This window comes from Ictidomys tridecemlineatus, chromosome X (assembly GCF_052094955.1).
Source record: "Ictidomys tridecemlineatus isolate mIctTri1 chromosome X, mIctTri1.hap1, whole genome shotgun sequence".
NCBI classification, from domain to species: domain Eukaryota; kingdom Metazoa; phylum Chordata; class Mammalia; order Rodentia; family Sciuridae; genus Ictidomys; species Ictidomys tridecemlineatus.
The window spans coordinates 77183560-77205010 of NC_135493.1; the positions used below are offsets into that span (position 1 = coordinate 77183560).

Consider the following 21451-nt stretch of genomic DNA (forward strand, 5'->3'; position numbering starts at 1 on the left):
TATGCAAACAAACCGAAATTACTATTATTTCCATAACAGCATACTGTTCTCCTTTCCCCCCTAAATAATTCATATATGAAAAATCAAGGAAAATATATCCCCAAATGATGGAATTCCCGCAGTAGGATTTCAAAATTGTAACCAAACTGGCAAGGCTTCATTAAACAGAACACAATGTTTTTGTTAAGATAGAGACTTCAATCCAAGCAACAAGGTTAGTTAAGAGACTGGGAAAGAACAATCTGATTTAGTTCTCTACTTTTGCACAAAGTCTCTATCCTCTCAGACGTAATTCTGCATTTCTCCTGAACTAGGAATGCAGGTCAAATGAACCTCTATCCTTTAGGTTCAGGGGTCCCAAGACCATTGGTAATCAATCACATTTTCAAAGAAAATGAAATGCAAGCCATGTTCTCAAATGCCCTGAAAAATAATCTTACTCTCACACACCCAATGAACCCAGTCTCATTAAGCAGTCCTGTGCCAGTTAAGTGGCTTAAAATGAAGAAATCTAATAAATATAAACCATAACAAGTTCTGCTTCCAGTAGATGTTAACACCACTATTTGATAAGTGAAAAAGAACATCTTAAAAGTTAAAGCATGTCAAAGATGTTAATACAAATTATAAACAGACTTTCCTCCATTTTGGTATGAAAATATGAGAGATGAATTCCATTAACAAAATGGGTTTCCAGATTCTACTTTGTAGTCAATGACACTGTGGTACATTTCTGTTTAACTAGTAGGAGAAATGAAGAGGGCTGAAAAGATCAGTGGTAGAGTGCTCACCTGGCATGCAGTAAGGTCCTGAGTTCAATCCCCAGCACAACTTAAAAAAAAAAAAAGAAAAAAGAAACCATACATACCCCTAGACTCCTTCAACATCATCATAAAAGACAGAATTTTAGATCTATTTAATTATCTCACTTTCGAGTTATAACATTCACGTATATAAGACAAATTCTGGCTTGAGCATGACTAGCTTCATCCATTTTTAAATAATTATTTCTATGAAGAGAGTACCAATAAAACATAATTTAGACAACAAATTATAATTATTCTTAAACCATTTAGCTCTCTCCCTGGTTACAGGCAATACCCATCACCCTATACTTACATAGGGCTTTTACCTGTATTTCACTTAATTCTTACAACAATACCATTAAGTAGGAATCACTACCTCTACTTTACAGAGGAGAAACAGAAACATGGCAAGAGGAAGTAATTTATCAAATACCATGTGGCTAGGAAAAGGCCAATAATTAAACCCAGATGTCCTGATTCCAAATTCAGTCATCTTTTCACTAAATGACAATTGCCTCCCAATATATCCCAAGCTGATGTATTTTAAAATATATTCCTTTTATCCCAATAGGCAAGACCAAACTATTCAATCTCACCATGAGTCTTTAATACCATGTTCACTCCTTATATGAAAACTTCCAAAAATGGGTCTGGGTCTGGGATGTAGCTCAGTGGTAGAACACTTGCCTAGCATATGAGGCCCTGGGTTCAATCCCCCAGCACTGGGAGGGAAAATCTTCTAAAATGACAAAACATCTTTTGATTGATTCCAGTGCCTCACACACACGAGATTACTGAAGTACACCCCCAGCCCACAAAACATCTCATAAGCAGCAAGAACCTAGCAGGAATTATTCCAAATAAGTCAACTTTTTGCAATTTATCCGATTCCACTCCTAGAAACAAGGAACCAGGCTGGGCATGGTTGTGCACACCTATAATCTGAGTGACTCGGGAGACTGAGGCAGGAGAATAACAAGCTTGAGTACAGCTTCAGCAACTTAGTGAGACCCTTTCTCAAAAAATAAAAGAGCTGAGGATGTAGTTCAGTGGCAAAACATCCCTGAGTTCTGGCCAACCTCAGAAACTTGGTGAGGTCCTTTCTCAAAAAATTAAAAAAGAGCTGAAGATGAAGCTCAGTAACAAAGCATCCCTGGGTTTAATCCCCAGAAAAAAAAAAAAAACCCCAACCAACCAACCAAACAAAACCCCCAGACAAATCAAGAAAACCACACAAGAAGCAAGGAGCCAAATTAGAAATTTTATCTAGTCATTTCAGAAAACTACTCAGGGCTAGGGATGTAGCTCAGTGGTACAGTGCTTACCTAGTATGCATGAGGCCCTGGGTTTGATCCCTAGCTCTGCAAACACACAAACACACCTGCCATGAAATACTATTCATATGGTCAATAAATATATACTTGTATCAGATAAATTGAATTTGGGGTAAGAGAAACCAGTAAGAAAACCAATCCTGAGATTTATTCAGTAATTAAGTAATCTATAACAGTTCATTCACTCTGAGAATTTTATTTCTTGATTAAAACACATTTATCAAAAAAAGGTGGGTAAATAATAATATATTAAAAAGAAAAGGAATGAGAAAAACAAAACTTATTGGAAAACATTGGGGATTGCTAAGGTACAAACTAGTTACTTTGAAAATTGATAATTAAAGGTAAAAAATTAAGCATTTTTAGGCCTTACATTATAAATTGTATTTTAAGATTACCAAAATGCTTTTTTGAAGAAAAAAACTACTAAAAAATTTATTATGGACAAAATAAGAAGTGATAATAAAAATAGAAAATCCCTAATGAAATGATCACTACTTTTAAAGTCTGAAAATTAAAACTCTTCCATTTTACAACTGCTTATCCTTATGAGGCCAAATTTTCTTCATAAAATTCAAACAAAACAACAAACTGAATGTAGATGCAGAGACTTATCTATCTTCTATTAAGACAGACATTAAAATGACATAAAATGTAAAACAATCCCATTTTTCTCACTAAAATTTTTGGTTTAGAAAGTTAACATCTAATGGTTTTGCTATTTTTTAAATGAGGTAATTAAAGTTTCAAAACAATTATCAGGTCTAATTTCTACTATGATAATCTTGACATATATTTCAGATATGCAAAAGGTCTTTGGGTTATCAATAATTTTTAAGTAAGGGGGTGATGAGACCATACGACTGTGTAGGATTATCAAAATTTTCAAACTGAATCTAACCATGTGGTTAAAAAAAAAAAATCAGACAAATCTAGATTGTGGACCTTTCTACAAAACATCTGGTCTAGACTCTTCAAAGATGTCAATGTGGGCTGGGGTTGTGGCTCAGTGGTAGAGTGCTTGCCTGGCATGTGTGAGGCACTGGACTGGGTTCAATTCTCACCACTACATATAAATAAAATAAAGGTAAACTGACAACTAAAAAAATTGCTTTTAAAAAAAGTCAATGTCCTGAAAAACAAAAATTAAAATAAAAAAATAAAAATGTGGGATATGTTTTTTAAGAAAACTAAATACAGTTCTTAACCAAGTGAAATACACAGATGTTGGCTAAATACTAAATGAAAAAAAACATATCTATACAGACATTTGGGGAATAATTGAAGAAATTTATATAAATATTTGGTACCAGGGATTGAACTCAAGGGCACTCAACCACTAAGCCACACTCCCAGACCTATTTTATATTTTATTTAGAAACAGGGTCTCACTGAGTTGCTTAGCACCTCACTCTTGCTGAGGCTGGCTTTCAACTTGCGATCCTCCTGTCTCAGCCTCCTAAACCACTGGGATTACAGGCATGGCCACCATGCCCAGCTAGAAATTTTAATGCCAACTGAATATTAGAAAAATTATTGTATCAGTGTTAAATTTCTTGGGTATGATAATATTGTGGTTGTAATAGAGATTTACAACCTCCTGCTTTAGTCTCTTGAGTATCTGGGATTACCGTTGTAGTGTACCAGCTAAGTTGCAGTGTACCACTACAACCTGGCTCATACTCTTAAACTCTTACATACGTAAAAATATATATTATTTTAACTGAAGAATAGCAACTTAATAGACTTCTTCCCAAAAAGGATAGACTTCAAAAAGGAAGTCTAGGGCTGGGGATATAGCTCAGTTGGTGGCAGAGTGCTTGCCTCACATGCACAAGGCCCTGGGTTAGATCTTCAGCACCACAAAAAAAAAAAAAAAGGGGGGGAAGTCTAATGTTGGCTCAATTTTTATTTCTTGGTAGTGAACCAGTTTTGTAAGAACCACACCCTGAGATTTTTAAAGAATAATTTCAAAAAGGAATTAACTTCTACAACCATTATATTAATTAAGCAAATTACTGTTTCTGACCACTGCTAACAGTATGATCTCATTCAATATACTTAGTCCATGAAAAGAATATTGTTATGATATTATAGTTGAAAAGTCATTTAATCCAGGTATGGTCCAGTACTCCTATAATACCAGCTACTTGGGAGGCAGGAGGATTGCAAGTTTGAGGCCAGCCTGGGCAACTTAGTGAGAGCTTTTCTTAAAAAATAAAGAGCTGGGGGCCAGGGTTGTGGCTCAGTGGTAGAGCACTTGCCTAGCATGCATGAGGTATCTGGTTTGATCCCCAGCACCACATAAAAATAAAAACAAACAAAATAAAGGTATTGTGTCCATCTACAACTAAAAAATATTTTAAAAAAGAAAATTAAATAAAAAGAGCTGGGAATGTAGCTCAGTGGTAGAGCTCCCCAGAGTTAAATCCCCAGTACCACAAAAATTAAAGAGAAAATTCACTTATTATTTTTTAGTATTAATGAGTCAGGAGATCTGGAGCTCAGTATAAATATGCACATAATAAATGGCTATACTACATCATAGTACCCTTAACTGTTAACAAAAAGCTTAAAAACTGTTAACAAAATAGACTTAGAAAACAATCTTGACCCTGGGTTCAAATCCAAGCTACACACACACAAAAAAAGAGGGCTGGGGGTTGTGGTTTAGTGGTAGAGTGCTTGCCTAATATATGTGAGGCACTGGGTTCGATTCTCAGCACTCCATATAAGTAAATAAATAAATGTCAACTGACAACTTAAAAAAAAACAATCTTGAAACATCAAGTTAAATGCTTGTGTAAATGCTGATTTTAAAATAAGCTATGTCAGGGCTGGGGATGTGGCTCAAGTGGTAGCGTGCTCACGTGGCATGCCTGCGGCCCGGGTTCGATCCTCAGCACCACATACAAACAAAGATGTTGTGTCTGCCGAAAACTAAAAAATAAACATTAAAAAATTCTGTCTCTCTAAAAAAATAATAAAAAAAATAAAATAAAATAAGCTATGTCTGTTAAGCCCAGAAGAAACTGCTTCTTTCTAAAAACAAAAAAGGGCTGGGTTAGATAAACGAATTAAAGTAACATCAACCAACCACTAAAATATGTTGAGCATCATCACCTTTTGCATACCTGTCCATCCAAGTTCCAAACTTGATAACATGCTAGAGTAGGACAAACCAGTTTGTAAAATGAAATATAAAACGTTCTTAAAAAAAAAAAAAAGAAACAGGGTAAGGTTGATGTATTACTATCTCTACTAATTGCAAGATACCTTTCATCAACCACACAATTTGTTGAGAATTTCTAACAGTGGCCTATCAGAAGATGCTACCAGGCATTCACCACTGCTACTACTACAGCAATAAGAGATTATAAATCATCTGAATGGCAGTAGTAGCTTAGCCTCACTTGTATTATTCTATCTTTACCACCTGTAAAGGGCAGCAAAAACAAATCAAAAGGACTCAGGAATGTCCCTCCTGTGTCTAATCTCTTGGCAGGAAGTCTATTAACTAGCAACTTACAATTTTGACTACTACAACCCCCTAAAAAAGTTAAACTGAAACAAGAGTACTAAGAACTCCAGTAAAGTAGATCAAAGGACAGAAGAACATGCCATGCTGCCAATTTATACCATGAAGTCAGTTAAAGAAGAAAACCATTATGACAACATTTTGTCTCATTCAAGTACCTTAGTGAATTTAATCTCATTACCCATTTCATGTTATTCTATTGAGTTACATCACTAAATCAGAATTTGGTCTTATTCATAAACTCAATTTTGATTTGCTGCTCTCATTGCTTCCAAGAAGTTAAAAAAAAGATGGTTCAAGTGTTTATTAAAAGTTATTAATGTAAAATCACTAATTATTGGCAATGCTGGTATTCATCACCAACTAACGTACTATTTTAAGAACTTAAGATTTCCTATTGGGGCCGGGGGAGAGTAAAAAAAAGATTTCCTATTAAAAAAATCAACTTAAAATATTATCTACACCAGTCACATAGTATTTGAGGAAAACAATTTGTATTTTGAACCAGCATTCTGTCAATTGTCCTTCCTGAACAAGTGTTCCTACATAGACTTGACATGGGGATGCCCATATATGCCTGTTTTGTCCAGAAGAGTAATGGTTCATATTTGTGCTAAAATAATAATTAATCTGTTCTCAAAATATTTCAGTTTGGGCTGGGTGCAGTGTCACAAGCCTATAATCCCAGCGGCTTGGGAGGCTGAGGGAAGAGGATCACAAGTCTGAGACCAGCCTCAGCAATTCAGCAAGACCTGTCTCTAAATAAAATATAAAATAGGGCTGGGGATGTGGCCCAGTGGTTGAGTGTCAATCCCCAGTACCAAAAAAAAAAAAAAAAAAAAGTATTTCAGTTTGGGTACTTTATATGGTCACCTTAGTTTTAACTACTATTAAAGGGAACTTTGATCAATGAAAATTATAGCTAACTTCTTCCTACAGTTGTAGAGATTAGGAGGAAGGGGACTTTTTCACTTCAGAAAAAATTTAAAACATTTAACACAAATATCTCCTTCTCTGCCAGAAAGTTTCATGTTCATTAATATTCAGACTCCATTAAACCATCAAACATTGTAACAGCAACTTAACCTGCAGTTGTAAAACTACAAGAGGTCCATAAATCTATATGTATACACCAGATGCTGTCTATAGATATGTCTTGCAATTATGTAGGTGCTATTATGATTATTGAAGAAAAAAGACATAAATATGATTGGTATCTTATACTAGTTATCAAAACTCTGTGGTGCACACCTGTAATCCTAGTTACTCAGGAGGCTGAGGCAGAAGGATCCCAAGCTCCATGGTAAAGCACCTCCTGATTCAATTTCAAGTATCCACAAACAAAACACAACACAACTTCAAAGTATTGCATAACCTGGATACTTCTAGAAATCAACAGGCCATAAGGTTTTAGAAATCTTTGTGTTATACAAAATTTTAAGAAGTAGACTTACAAAAGAAACAGTTGTCACCATTCTAGGAAGTGCCCCAATTCTAGCAACTCACTGATCTTAGACAAGACTTCTCACATTCTAATTTGTAATCCACACTAAGGTAAATCCAGGAAATAGGAGGTTGGTCAATGATGTGTTCTATTTCCCAGACCACCAGAGCTATGGAAGAAGTAATATACACATAGTATAATCCCATAAATACACATACCCCATTTAACCTATGGTATTAGTTCACACCTCGCTACATGTTCACTAATCTGAAAGATATTCATCAGCCTAATATTTCTAGGAATTTTACTATCAATTAACCTTTTCCTAAAACCTTTTCTAATTTTCAAATTAAGTTTACCAACCTGTATCAAGAGCTCTAATAGTTGAAACAAACTGTAACAGAACACCAACAACAAAAAAGCAGGGATAATTGCAAGGTATGTCTCACCTGCTTCATAAAGTAGATTACTTTTAACAGTTAACCTGTTTTTTTTTTTTTTGGAGGGGAGGCTGGGAGTACTGAGGATTGAAACCTGAGGTGCTTTACCGCTGAGCTGTTCCCAAGTCCCTTTTCAGACTTTTGAGATAGGTTCTTGCTAAGTTCCTGAGACTGGACTTGGAACTTGCCATCCTCCTACCTCAGCCTCTCATGTAGCTGGGATTACAGGTATCACCATCCCCAGCTAAGTTAACAAAACTTTTTAGTGCAACATAACCTAAAGACTTATTACAACTTTTCATTTTCACTGCATTTCTGATGTAACTGGGCAACAGGGAGGTCTAGGGGCATTAAAGTTTGGTGACTTGAATGTGGGACAGACCTGAGATAAAATGAAGGTTCCACCATTCACTAGCTTTTTAACAGAGGACAAATTACTTAACTTTCAGTGCTCTCTGTAAAAATTAACATCCTCTCAGGATGCTTTGTAGTAGTACACAAGCTCTCAACAGAAGTTAGTTATGAATTTAGGCTATCCATCCCAGTTTGCCTATGATAATCCAGGTTTGCACTATTAATAATGTTCCTTTTGCTTTTAAAAGTGTCCTGGTTAGGGCAATAAATCTATGTGGTTACTTTAACAATGGTGATGATAATAAAAGGAATTAACATCAATTAGGGTATTATATACCAATGATTTTTGAATCTTGAAGGGAAAAAAAAAGCAAACACCACACACAATAATGTAAATTACATTCCTATAAAATATTCTGATATTTAGCTATTCACTGAAATTAAAAAGCTATTTTATTTTTATATTTGGGTTGTTCTAACAATGATTTAAGGCAATAATTTTTTGTTCTTTCTGTTCTATACAGGTATTGATAAAGAGTAAAATTCACAGATAAAGCACTGGTGAGTTCAGGTACTGAGAAACATTACCCTTTGAATTCCCAGTGAAAAGTACCCATTCTCATCATGAAGAATGCCCAACACCAACTAATATATATCAATGAGCCCATCCAACCACAGGGCCTGTAAAACAGAACAATAAATATTTGTAAACATGCATTCTACATATAAATCATCAGGAGACGCAACAAAAAATAAATTACCTGACTGTTATGACATAGTATTGAATTACAATAAACTGGATTTTAGTTTTCTTCACACTCTGCTCTAGAAAAAAAAAGAATCCATTATTCTTCCTCTTTTATAAGATACATTTCTTTTTTTGAAATAAGACACATCCTTTAAAAATACACATCCTATGTATTTTAGTTACACAACCATAACCCAACCTAACTCAATATTAGTACCAGAATATTTGGGGAGATCAAGAAAGTGAGAGGGAACCAGGAATTAGTATAAGATTTCCTTTACAGGCTGAGAGGCAATCTATTTTTTAATATAAACTTGCTTAAAATAGGCCTTTCCTTATCAGACCAGTAATTATTTTCAGATTCTGATAGTCACTTTCAATGCCTTATTTGGCACATTACACTAGCTAAGGCAGGGACTAAGATACTTTAAAAAAATCACCACATTTGTGACATGTTTCAATAAAAGGAGTCTGTCCTAAAATTGTATTTTAAGAAGGATTTGGGTTCATCTTTTTGGGTACTTAACATATATTTTCACAGTTTGGAAAACTATTTGAGTAGGGGGCAGGCCTATAACTGTGCCTGCCTGCTCTCAAGTCCTCCAGGACTAACACAATGTACCTGATGGAGGTGATATGAGTAATTACTTTGTAATCACGAAGAGCCAAAGAAATGGTTATTAGTACATTTATCATTTCTTCCTCTCTTCAATCATCAAAAGCACTGCAGTTAATTCTGCCCCAGGAATTGCAAGCTCCTTATTTCCAGCAAAAAATTACTGTGGGGCCTTGCAAATTGTGCATCTGATATAAATACTTCCTTTTGCCCCCAAACGAAAAAATGACCTAAATAACAAGTCAGGTAGGCCTCAGATTCCCGGACTAACCTGTGGAATAAGTATGGTGAAACTGTCTAGGGAAGGAACGTGGCTGTCTCCTCCATCTTGAAATTAATCAGCATAAGGGAAAAAGGGACTGAGTATTCAGGAAGCAGAAGCCCAACCGGTTAATACTAGTTACTTAGCTATGGCGTACGTGGCAGGTACCGCCCGCAGAAGCAGAGAGACCCTTAGGCTTTTTTTTTGTGGGGGGAGGGGGTTGGGTTGTTGGGAGGATTGAACGGAAATTAACTTGAAAATAATTTGGCCAAACTCCCAACCTTACCCAGAGAAAAACAACAAACATGCAACGGCTTTTCCCTCCCTTTTGGGGGGGATCCTTCCAGTGATAACTGGCAAAGGATACACCAGGGTTATAAGAGCAAGGGAGTAAACCACAGTTGCCTCAGTTCCTTCAAAGGAAGATGTCATCGCGGCCCCAGGGGGCGCCTAATTGGTAAAGCCCTGCATAAGGGCTCAAAATAGGGTTTTGTAAATCCTGGGAAAATCTAAAGGCCCAAAAGTTCCCAGCATCCGACTCGGAGCAGCCAGATATTACCCCTTTTCCCAAACCCGAGCCCGCCATGTAAAACGAGGGGTGGAGAGGGAAGCCTCCCCCCAAGAACAGAGAGAAAAACCCGAGGCACTGTAAGATTCTCACGCCCGAGGCCAAAACTCAAACACCGCCTCCCCTTAATTCTTAAGGCTCTGGAGGGCCCGGGCTGCGGCTCGCGGGGCCACGGAGAGGAACTACTACCCACCTCCTCTTCCCCTTCTTCAAAGAGCCGGACGAGTATACCACCCAACTAAAATGGCAGCGGCGACTACGCCACGGAGCCCCCCGCAGCAACGGGCCTGGGGTCCGGAGGCGGCGCTGAGCCTCTGCCACAACGCGTCACTCGGGCCATTTTGAGAGAACGAGGCAGCAGTGGCTCTGCTGTCTTCCTCTCGCTCTACATCCATTTCTCAGAGGATTCCCATGTCTTCACTTACTCGGTTTTAGGGTCAGGATCTCACTCGGTTGTTTCGGCCGTCTCCGCTGAGGCTTCTCCGCGCCTCCCCAGCCGCCTCTCTCAAGCCCGCCTCCGATGAGTCGCTGGTTGAGACCCGCCTCTACCCCAGCGCCTGCTCCGAGACGTTGCTCAGGCAGCCATTATCTTCCCCATTGTTACCAAGCAGCGACAGGAAACGACTGCCCACAACAGGAAGTGATGATGCCGCGTCCGGGCTCCGCAGCCCCACTCCCAGCCAGTTAGCCAATCCCAGTCGATTCCTTGAAAAGGCTCGGCGGGCAGAGGAGGGGGACGGCCTACGACGCGGCAAGGCGGGCGTGGGTTTGGAAAAGGAAAGCTGCTATGACGCCCACCATGTGACAGGCCCCACCCTCTTCCGCCATTTTGAATTGTGGCGAGAAATTCGCGTTCTGAGAATTGTGGGAACCTTTGCTTTCCCATTTTGTAAACTGAAGGACGTCACCGTCTGGCTGCTTGAAGCCTTTTTCAGAGAGCGTGAAATGTGGTATTAGTCTAATCTAGTATCGATTTACACAGTCAGTCCAGACCAGCTCATACAGCATCCTGCATTTAATTCAACATACATTTATTGAGCACCAACTCTAGGTCAGGCACCGTCGTGAATGTTGAGAAAATTAAAAGTAGACCAAAATTTTAAAGTAAGAAATTAAAATAGACTAAAACCTCAGTTCTTGTAGCTCTTGATAATCCACTAGGATTTAAAAAACAAAACTATTGCATTAGCCATTGATAAATGCTAGGGAGAAAATTGGGGTAAAGGAGGTAATAGGGATGACAAAGTATCCTGTAGGGGCAAATGGGAATTACAGTGTTTAAAAGTGGTAGAAAACAATCTAGGGTGGTAATTCTTTGAAATACTTGAAAAGGGTTGGGTAAAAGAAAGGGAAAATCTGATAGGAGTGGAATTCATCAAAGGGTGGTTAAGAAAGCCTCTCAGATGGTAATGCCTGAAGGAATGGGGAGAATGTGCCCTTAGCATCCAATTCCTCCTCACAGTTAAGAAAAATAATCTTACCCAGGTTTTAGGGGTGCTTCTTGCCTCCCTCGTTTTTTCTGGTTTCTGATAACACAATAGCCAGGGTGACTTTTTTACTATTTTCCCAACAAACCTACATGTTCCCACCTCAACTCCTTGACCTAAACTGGCATATTTTTCATTCTTTACTTTCATCATCCAAGCCTCTTAAATACTCACCTCCCCAAAGAAAACCTTTCTTGAGCACCCTATCTACCATACTAATCTCTCCATGCCCCTACTTGCTTAGTTTTCTGTAAGGCACTTACCGAAATATTGGTTTACCCCAATCTTTAAGAGCAGCAATTCTCTGTTTTATTCACTGTTGTAGTCCCATAAACTGCGTAGTAGGCCCTTATATATTTTGGGATAATTGCCCTCTTAGTTATAATGGAGTTTCATGAGCCTGGAATATAAGCAAAATTTCATCCCAAGCCTTAAAACAATACCCTTTATATCCTGCTCATCTTACCAGCAGACTCGATATTTTCATTTTTGACAATGTGATATATGATTTAGGTGCTATATATCTATCTAATCAGTTTTTGTCTTGTTTTCATAATAACTTACTATAACATTTACCTGGAATGCGTGAAATGAATTCTTCAGTGACCTGAGACTGCCAGCCACTCTGTGACATATTCTTGAGGTGTAAGTAGCTTAAGTAAAATATAAAATCATCAAAGAAGTAGGAGAAAATATTGGTGAATTTCTTTAGCCTTGGGGATGGAGAAGGACTTTCTAAATATAATAAAAATCCATAAAGGAAAAGACTGATAAATACAATTTCCTAAATATAAGTAAAGCTTCAGAATGTTAAAATACAAGGTTAATAAAGTTAAATGACAAACTGAAAAAACTATAATTTCAACATGACATATGATAGCTAAAAGGTAATGTTACTTTATAATGAAACTAAAAGACAAATGACAAACTGGCAAGTAGAATATATATATAAAACACATGGCTAAATATCACTAGTCTATAATAATAAACTATTATGAATTGATTTTTTTAGTGCTGGGGGTTGAACCCTTCTGCCATCTAAACCAATGCTCTCACTGAGCTACATGCCCAGCCCTGATTTTTTTAATTGAAGGTTTTAAAAACAAGAAAAAGCCACTCAAGTATGAATAGAATCATGAGTCAACTAAAATTTTTAAATAAAAATTCGTTTTTAAAAAAGATAAATATCCCAGTTTTTTTATATCTTTATTTATTTTTATGTGGTGCTGAGGATGGAACCCAGGGCCTCACACCTGTGAGGCAAGCACTCTACCACTGAGCTACAGCCCCAGCCCCAAATATCCCAGTTTTAAAATGTGCAAAGGGCCTGGGGTTATAGCTCAGTGGTAGAGCTCTTGCCTAGCACATGTGACACACTGGGTTCCATCCTCAGCACCACATAAAAACAAACAAAAGGTATTGTGTCCATCTACAACTAAAAAAATTTTTTTAAAAATGTGCAAGGACACAAATAGGCAATTCAAAAAAGAAAATGCTTGACTGATAATCATATGAAAATATATTCAGCCTCTCTAGTAATCAATGAAAATAAAAACTGATTTCTCTTTTTGCCTATCAGAATTTCCAAGATTTAAAAACTTATTAAGGGGCTGGGATTGTGGCTCAGCGGTAGAGCGCTCGCCTAGCATGGGCGGGACCCAGGTTCGATCCTCAGCACCCCATAAATATAAAGGCATTGTGTTGTGTCCATCTACACCTAAAGAAAACTTATTAAGTATTGGGGCTGGGGCTGTAGCTCAGCAGTGGAGCATGTGTCTCGCATGTGTGGGGCCCTGGGTTCCATCCTCAGCACCACATAAATGAAAAATAAAGGTATTGTGTCTACCTACAACTAAAAAAAACTTAAGTATTGATGAAGATTCTATGAAATGGACACATTTAAAAAAAGAAAGAAAAAAAAAAAGAATGAAATGGGCACATCTGTGTGCTTAGTGGTACAAATTGATATGACTTTTTACAAGCAATTTGATAATGTGAATCAAAAGCCTCAATATATGCATATTGTTTGACCAACAAATTTCCATTCAGAAATTCACTTTCAGGAAAGAAATGAACAAGTTTGCAAATATGTATTATATATTTATATTTATATATCTCAAAGAGGCTAATTGTAGTGTAGAATGAAAATGTTGAAAAATCAAGAAAGATAACTACTAATTAACAATAATTAGTTAATTACAGTTAGTTCTACATAGTAGACTACTACATAGACATTAAAAATGAGTAGCATTCAGCGCCAGGAACGGTGGCACACGCCTATAATCCCAGGGGCTTGGGAGGCTGAGATAGGAGATTGTGAGTTCAAGTGAGGTGCTAAGCAACTTAGTGAGACCCTGTCTCTAAATAAAATACAAAATAGGGCTGGGGATATGGTTCAGTGGTTGCATGCCTCTGAGTTCAATTCCTGGTACAAATAATAATAATAATAATAATAATAATAATAATAATAATAGTAAATAGCATCCAGGCTGGGGATATAACTCAGAGAGCTGGTGCATCTTGCTAAAAGTCCTGCATTCCATCCCCAGCGTGCCTCCCAGCTCCCAGTGAATAGCATTTGTTCAGGTTATAAATTTAGTGAGAAAAGCAATTTACAAAAGAATACGTATGATTACTTTTTATATTAAAAGGTATGCATAAATATGCTTAGAAGAAGTCTAGATGAGTATACATGCAAATAAAATATGATCTGAATCAATCACTGAATACTTAGTTTTCATTCAGACTAATTGCATTTCCCTAGTCACTTATATGTGATCTTCAAATGGTTTTTATTACTCTTGATCAAGTGACCTTTAAGAAAAAAACAAAACAATGTCCTTCTGTTCATTTTAAGGATACCTGGGCTGTTTGGAAGGGATATGTTTGTACCTATATCAACAAGACCACACACAAAAGACCCTACCTGTGGCAAGTCCTGACAAATACTTATCCGGGTAATTAACGTTACAAAGAAGACCTGTGTACAAATGGAAGTATATAAAAGGAGCCTTTAACTGAGAAAAGCTGCCATTTTTAGTTGAGACCTGAAGAGAGAAGGATGCTTCAGGAAGACTAGGGAGGAGCCTTGGGAGAGGGAATAGTATTGTAGAAATTCTCTGGGTGATTAAGAGAAGCCTGGGAAACTTAAAAAAAAAAAAAAAGCTTATTTTCTGTAACAAATATCCCATTTTATTTTTTTTCACAACACTCATCACATTGGAATTTATCTGGTCTGTTTATTGATTTTATTTGTTTATAGTCTGTCAGTCTTTCCCCGACCTGCCCCTATCCCTCCTGGTGTAAGCTCTGTGGGAACTGAGGATTTGCCCAATCCCCTCATGGCTATTATTTTCCAAGCTTAAAATACCTAATAGGCATTCAATCAATATTTCTTGAATGAATTACGAATTAGCTTGAAGTTCATATTACGGATTTTGTATCCTATCCGAACAGCAATGGGAGGCTGTTGAAGAGTTTTAAAAAGAGGAGCTATATTATCCAATTAAAGTTTTTTTTTTTAAGTTTGGTGGCTGCTATGTGTTTGAAACTAAATTTTTCTTGATAGGGGATAAACTCACTGGTTTTAAGATTTCAGAGAACTGAAAGATAAATATTAAAAAATCTCTCTCTGTTTAAAAATAATTTAAAAAAAGATTTCAGTACTCCCTTATCTTTAAGAAATTCCACTGGCTATGTGAAAATACCAGTTCATTTAGTTTAAGTACTGTCTCCCCTTACCTCTTTCACTACTGGGGATTGAACCCAGGTGTACTCTACTGCTGAGCTAACTCTCCAGGCCTTTTAACATTTTTAATTGTGAGACAGGGTCTTGCTAAGTTTCCAAAGCTGGCCTGGAACTTGCTGTCCACCTGCCTCAGTTATAGGTGTGTGTCACTGAGCCAGGGAGTGTTTTATTAAAAAAAACAAAACACTTTTGAGGGGAGTACAAGGAAGTACTAGAGACTGCAATGAAACAAATTATATTCCATGCATTTATGATTACATCAAAATGAACCACACTATTCTGTATAACTATAATGTACTAATGAAAATATTTTAAAATATTTTGAATTAGAATCACAGATCAAAGTCAATTTAACCAGAAAACAATGTCTACTGCTTGGCACTTCCATTTTACCAAATTTGCTCTTTTAGGAATTCACATTAGATTAAAGATATGAACTCTAAATATAATCTTCAGTTTGACTAGAGGAAGGGGAGAGCAGGATGGAAAGAAACAAGATAAAATAATCTTTGATTAATTAATTTGATTTATTTATTTTGGGGCTTGGGGACTAAACCCAGGGCTTCGTGCATGCCAGACAAGGGCTCTATCATGGTGCTACACCCCAGCCCTCTGATTCATTTGTTTAATTAAGTAATTAATTCAATAAGTATTGTGTGCCCCATTGCTCTGTGCTAGGCTTTGGGACTAGATATACAAAAGACATGATCTCTGTCCTGAGCACAATTCACAAATCAGGCTGAGGTAGAAGGATGGCAAGTTCGAGTCCAGCCTGAGCAAACTAGCAAGACCCTGTCTTCAAAAACAAACAAACAAACAAACAAACAAACAAAAAAAAACTAAAATAAAATTGTCTCTAGATGTAGCTCAGTGATTGACTTCTGGTTTGATCCTAGTATCTAGTAAAAAAGAAAAAAGAGACCTGCTGGGAGAGTGGAGTTCAATCTACATCCATTTTGTAAAGAGGTGTGGAAGCTAATACTGATGCATGTATTCCATTGCAGGGGCCCCAGTAACATGCTTTAGGAGGCAACTCATAGGTCTTAAAAATAAAGATTAGGGAATGAAGCACACAAAGCCTGAAAGTAGAGCCCTTTTATTTCTTACCATCTGTAGAAGGTATTTTTAGCTGAAAAGTCTGAAAAACAGCATCTTGTAGATTTGCCTTAGGCTAGTAGTAAAGCTTACAATTGCTTTTGTTTCTAACAACAGAACACCCCCTTTTAGCTGGGACTATGTGTACATGCCAAAGCACAGGGCAAATGCCTGGTTTAAACTGGCATTGTTATTGAAAATCTTTAGATTCAGGAGAACTCAGTTTATCTCTTTGAAAGAGTATATTGTGATTCATATTGTTCCTCCCACAAATAGCCTGTAACTGGATTAACTGGGATTGTTATCCTCCATGAAAATATACTCTAGAAATAGGAAGTACTATTGCAAATATTCTGCCATAAGTAGAAATAAAATATGCTTGGCTAATTACATTAGTATCAGAGGAATTCAAAGTAGATTAACTGTCATGCCCTTTTCCCCCAGCTATTACAACAGTGATGAAAATTCTCTCTTTGTTCTAGGCTTTCTGGGAATTTAAAAGTAACCTGACTGGTGAAGCAGTATCACCCATTTTACCTATCCAAACATAAAGGTTCAGATGCTCTGGTTTAGAAAGCACAGAACAGTTTTACAACTCATACCAAAGCAACTAGAAAGTAATCTTGATGTAACTAATTAAAAGCAGTGCATAAGAGAAAAGACAGAGGTATGGATTTATAGAAGACATATTATCTCCTATTAGTGATCGATCATATTTATTTGCAGGGCTGGAGATTGAGTAATCTATATTAATAAATGAGTTCTCTGACATTCATTTAAACTGTGAAAATAAGATGTTTAAATAAATAAATAAGATGTTTTGTTTCTAACAATAGAAGTTAGATTAGGTTGATTATGGACTATCTCTGACATTAAAACAACTACATACCAAGTTTCTCTTTGGAGACAAGATGACCCATCTCTACTTCTTATCTTGAGTCTCCTTATTCACCATAAAAAAAAACCTCAAGCCCATCTGGTCTATACCCACCTAAATTCACATTTCCATAGAGGTCACCTGGAAATCCACTTAGATCTTCACATGCACTGTTCTCCACTCTCCCAATATCTTCCTCTGAGCCCTTTGGGGCTGTGATTTCAATATAATATCTTCCCCTGCTTTCTCAATCTCTTCATAGGAATGTCTCTCCTTTTAGCATTTTTACTGAAAATCACCAGTTTCCAAGAGACCTTCCCTCCCCCAAGGACTCAGCAAGAGAAAAATTCCAAGTGCAGATTCCCACCCTCTATATCTTAACACCCCCATAAGGGAGAGGTGGGAGGACTACTTAACTAAAATGCAGATTCTATCCATGTTGCAGGATTCTAATTCAGATATTTTAGGGTGGAAATCAGGATTATTTATCTACTTGTTTTCTGGTACTGGAGATTGAATCCATGGGAACTTTACCACTGAACTACATCCCCAGACCTTTTTATTTTTCATTTTGAGAGAGGGTCTCTCTAAGTTGCTTAGGGACTCACTGAGGTGCTGAGGCTGACCTCAATGCTGAGGCTGACCTCGAACTTGTGATCCTCCTGCCTCAGCCTCCTGAAGTCACTGGGATTTCAGTCATGTTCCTCCATGCTCAGCTGGAATTTTGATTTTAAGTAAACCCTGCAAAAGATTCAGACACAGGTTATCTACCAAGAAGTGTTTGGAAGACAGACTTTAGTTAAAATAATAATAGCTGCCATTTACTGTGTTTCTACTATGTACCAGAAAAATGCACATTAACTCTATCAAAGATCTTGAAAGATGCTTAGAGCATTTTATAGTTGAGGAAAATGAAGCCCCAAGCAGTGAGAAACAACAGCAAAACCAAAATTTATTGACAATTGCATAACTAATAAATAAGAGATACAGATTTGGACTCTTATGTGCATGCTTTTTTTTTTGTAATAAAGGTTGAACATAGTGGCACTTTATCACTCAAGCCCTTTCTGTTTTTTAAAATTTTGAGACAGGGTCTTGCTAATTTGCTGAGGCTGGCCTCAAACTTGCGATCCTCCTGCCTCAGCCTCTGGAGTCCCTGAGATTACAGACATGTGCAGCCACTCCCAGATAGGTGCATGCTACTTCTAACAAACCAGATCTCTTAGCTCCAAAACAGGTCTCAAGTGAATCGCAGATTTAGAAAATATTTTTCTTTTTCACATCAGAGTGCTAATGCGCCAATGTAACAGCAAGGTTTGAAGGAGGAACATCTCGTACAATAATGTGAACAATAAAGCTAATGAACCACAAAAGGATTGTGAAATTTTTTTCCTTTTTTAGTTTCTTTCTTTCATTTGTTTTGTTCTGGGGGATCATACCCACCATCCTGCATGTGCCAAACACATGTTCTACCACTGAGCAATACCCCCAGCCAAATTTTTTTTCTCAAAGACATTTTAAAACATGGAATACCTGACTGTGCAATTTAATTCCTCAGAAATTCTGTGTATTTTGTAATTTCTAAATATCTTGAGTGGTCATGATGTTTTCAAATATAAATTCTCTCTCCTCCCTTTCCACCCCACCCCTACTACCTCTTCCTCTCTATGTTTATTGCAGAAATCAGCCAGAGTCTGGTTATTTATTTGATTATGTTGGTTGCTTTTTTCTTGATGGAACAAAAGCACTTGGAAATACCTAGAAAAAGAATGCAGTTAGTAAAGCATGGGCAGTGTTCAACTTCTTACAAGCCCTCAAGATAATCCATCTGTGAGAAAATGGCTATCAGTCTTCATAACTCTATGATTCACAGAGGAAGTTTAATGCTGTTTAAAAATACCCTGGTGGGGCTGGGGATGTGGCTCAAGCGGTAGCGCGCTCACCTGGCATGCGTGCGGCCGGGTTCGATCCTCCAGCACCACATACAAACAAAGATGTTGTGTCCGCCAATAACTAAAAAATAAATAAATATTAAAAAAAAGAACAGTGGGATTGGGGAGTGTCCCCTTTAAAAAAATAAAGAAATAAAATAAAAATACCCTGGTAATAAAAATAATATTTGTTATATATTTCAAATGTGTCAGGCTGTGTATTAAGTATCTTATTTAAGGTTCACAATTAAATCTGTGACATAGGTATATTATAACCCATTTTACAGCTGGGAAAATTAGTTTTTAAGTATATCAGGTTAGGGGTGTAACTTACTGATAAGGGTGGATACTTCATATGCACAAAGTCCTGGGCTCCATCCACAGCACACACAAAAGGTTACTTTATCTGCACAATACAGCTAGTAAGTGGAAGAAACAGAATTATAAAATGACTCTTTCTGACTTTAGTGTTCAGACTATGTGCTAACATACTTTGTCAAATCTCTATAAACCAATCTTTCAGGAAAGCAACACACATTAGGCAGAAAAAGATTTAGACATGCCCACATGATTCAGAATTGAGAACAGAATATTTTAATTTTGAATGCTTTTATTTTTTCCATGAAGCACTGGGCCAACAGATGCATCCTTTCTTCAAATATTAAATATCCAACCCTTTATTGCTTTTGAACATTGAATGGTGGCCAACCTGCACTAGTTTGAGCACTAAGTGGAGAAAAATAAATAACCTCGTGCTCCTTTTTACTCAGAGCATCATCTTCCTCTATCCTGGTTTCTCAATTACTCCAACACTTGGAAAGCACACTTGTGCTTTCAAGGAAAGGGTTATTGCTTAGATGGGCTTTATTTTGAAGCCCTACAAACCCTCTTTGATAGAAATGAACTTGTACCTTAAAGAGTAAAGAATAGGAGTTTCTCTGATTCTGGATGCCAGAGGCTTGGTAACCTTGGGTATAGTTCAGTCTTGGGTGACTCTTCCATATTTTTTCTATTTCTTTCTTTCTTCTCCCCTCTGTCCATCTTTTATTTTTTTTTGTAGTACTAGGGATTAAACCCAGGGTCTCATGCATGCTAGGCAAGTACTCTGCCACTGAATTACACCCCTAGCTCTTTTTAAAAATATTTATTTATTTATTTAATGTGGTGCTAAGGATCAAACCCAGTGTCTCACATGTGCTAGGTGAGTGCTTTACCACTGAGCCACAACCCCAGCCCCCCTAGCCCTTTTTATTTTTTATTTTGAGACAGGGTCTATAATAAAAATAGAAAAATTGCTGAAGTTCTCCTTAAACGTGGCAATCCTCCTGCCTTACCCTTCCAACTTGCTGGGATTATAGGTGTGTACCACTTGCCCAGCTATTGTTCCATTTTTTTTGAAGGAAATCTTCTAGAAAAAGACACACAGTAATACAAAGAAATATACTAAGAAATATAACTGGATTTCCTGCTCCCGTTTTTGGTCCAGAACTTGATTCAGCAAGAAGCACAGAGTCATAAATAGAACATCACACTTAGGCATCAGGATAGATGAACATCATTTTCCATTAGTATTGTCAAAGGACAAAATTACAATATATTTAATTTTAAAAGACATTGACTTTATTTGCAATTCTAGAATCAGGCAACACCTCATTCCATAAAATAGAATGTGTTCCAATGAACTGAGCATAAATAGGTGGTTTTATGAACAGAGAAAGAACCAAAGAAAGCAGAAACAAAGAACCAAGGTAGACTGCTTGTTTTAAAGTCACTTTCCTTATGAAGTGAGGACAGGGAGGCAGAACAATATAAAAGTAACTGATAGGTTAACATCAATTTAATTTTCTTTCTTTCTTTTCCCCCTTTCTTTTTTGCTGTGCCTCCTGCATGCTAAACACATGTTCTATCCCTGAACTATACCCCCAGCCAAAATTGCCTTTTATTAAAAGTAAGAATTAAAGCAAAGGGAACTTCATTATCATCAAGTTGAAACTGCCCTGCTCAGGAAATTTAGCTATTATCTCTCCTGATTTCTGAGAAGATCAGACAGCAATTTAGTTTCAGCTTGGTGGTATGAGTGACTTCATTTTGATTTTTAATTTAATCTGTTGGAGCCTAGTGCAGGAGCTTAGTAAAAAACAGTGATCTCCAATGATTCATAGTGGGATAGAGAGAGGAAGCATTTTTTGAGCACTTGCCTAGC

The 21451-nt window shown here is 37.1% G+C and overlaps 1 protein-coding gene and 1 non-coding gene across 10 annotated transcripts in view; both read right to left on the bottom strand.

Annotated features, from left to right (window-relative positions):
* The window catches only part of Rlim (ring finger protein, LIM domain interacting), a 55975-nt gene extending 45216 nt beyond the window's left edge, over positions 1–10759 (bottom strand). For 7 of the 9 annotated variants that reach the window (XR_013431800.1, XR_013431798.1, XR_013431799.1 and 4 more), the window contains exon 1: positions 10536–10759. The gene's annotated coding sequence lies outside the window, so the exon portion shown is untranslated. Of the gene's footprint in view, positions 1–8677; positions 8742–10535 lie in introns of all 9 variants that reach the window. The other 2 variants (XR_013431801.1, XR_013431797.1) reach the window with 2 other exon arrangements.
* A 7838-nt stretch (positions 10760–18597) lies between these two features.
* On the bottom strand, positions 18598–18694 carry LOC120891235 (small nucleolar RNA U13). Its single transcript, XR_005735613.1, has one exon. It is a non-coding gene; the product is annotated as a small nucleolar RNA U13 (small nucleolar RNA).
* Between the last annotated feature and the right edge of the window lie 2757 nt (positions 18695–21451).